Here is a 1,209-nt window from a genome sequence, read left to right as displayed (position 1 = left end):
TTTTGCTAGAATCAAAGTTCACATTTGTCTATCATTCACTAGCTCAGAGAATATAACCAAAAACGGTTTAGCACTTAAATTGCAAAACACATTAGAAACCTATGAAGTATCCTTAAGACATGTGATTTCCTTAACACTTAGACTTGTGCCAATTGCCCGCATTCTTTTAAAACTTAAGTAGTTGTTTGTGCTTCATCCATAAAACTAAGACCTCTGAGCTTTCTTTATAAAGTCAGGATTTGTTATTCAAAAAAACTATCCCCTTCAAAACAAACAAAAATTAAAAAGCCTCTATAGAAGAGATGTACATCATGAACCTCAGATAAGGGAAGTATGTAACAATTATTATTCTTAAGTGGTATGAACGTTATCTTCGACAGTGAAAATGGAATAACCATCAAGTTAAAGTTCACAGAAAGCATTTTTAGTATTTCTGTCTTCTGAAAACCAGAAATAGGACCATAAGGAAAACTTCTCAAAATCTGAAAAAAAAACAAACCTCCAACGGTAAATTACCTCGCTGGTAAAGTATTCAATGACACGGGATATAAATTACTAAATCTGAAAGAAACAATCCTTGAAGAGAAGTAAACTGAACTGAAACCCAAAGTGTCTCAACTTTGTCATTCTTCTATGATGTGGTGTTAAGACAAGTTTCATTGTGCTTCTTCCAGAATTAGGCAACTCTTCTCAGCACCGTAGTCTGGGCAGGCTAAACTCATGAGCATTTCAAGTTCCTGACACTGGATGGACAGATGACACAAGAACTCTACTGCATCATCAACCCTTTTTAAAAGAGTAACGACTTTCAAATCCCTAGTGATGTTTTAAATAATCTCACAAGGTACCAATGCACAGAAGCCCCGTTACCCTCTGCCTTATCAAGCACCACATTTAGCATGGAAGCGTCACGACACAACTCCACAGTAAAGTTCATTTTTGTATTAGGCAGGACCACATCTGGCTTGAAGGGGTAGGAGTAGATCTGCATGCTCTGGAAAGGGACGCTACCCACCCCTCCCTGCAGGAAAGATATCCTGAGAAATTACTTTTGAGCCAACCACGCAGCTTAACAGTTTCTTCCAGAATGGAGTCACCCTGTGCCGGCGCGGGGTCTCCGGCTGCCCAGAGGTGCTGAGGTGAAGCAAGCCCTCCGGGCCGCTCCTCCCGGGGCCCGCAGCCCGGCTCCGAGCTCCAGCGCGGGCGGGC

The sequence above is a fragment of the Pygoscelis adeliae genome, unplaced genomic scaffold, assembly GCF_000699105.1.
Source record: "Pygoscelis adeliae isolate BGI_AS28 unplaced genomic scaffold, ASM69910v1 Scaffold38, whole genome shotgun sequence".
Lineage (NCBI taxonomy): Eukaryota > Metazoa > Chordata > Aves > Sphenisciformes > Spheniscidae > Pygoscelis > Pygoscelis adeliae.
This window is presented reverse-complemented; position numbering follows the sequence as displayed.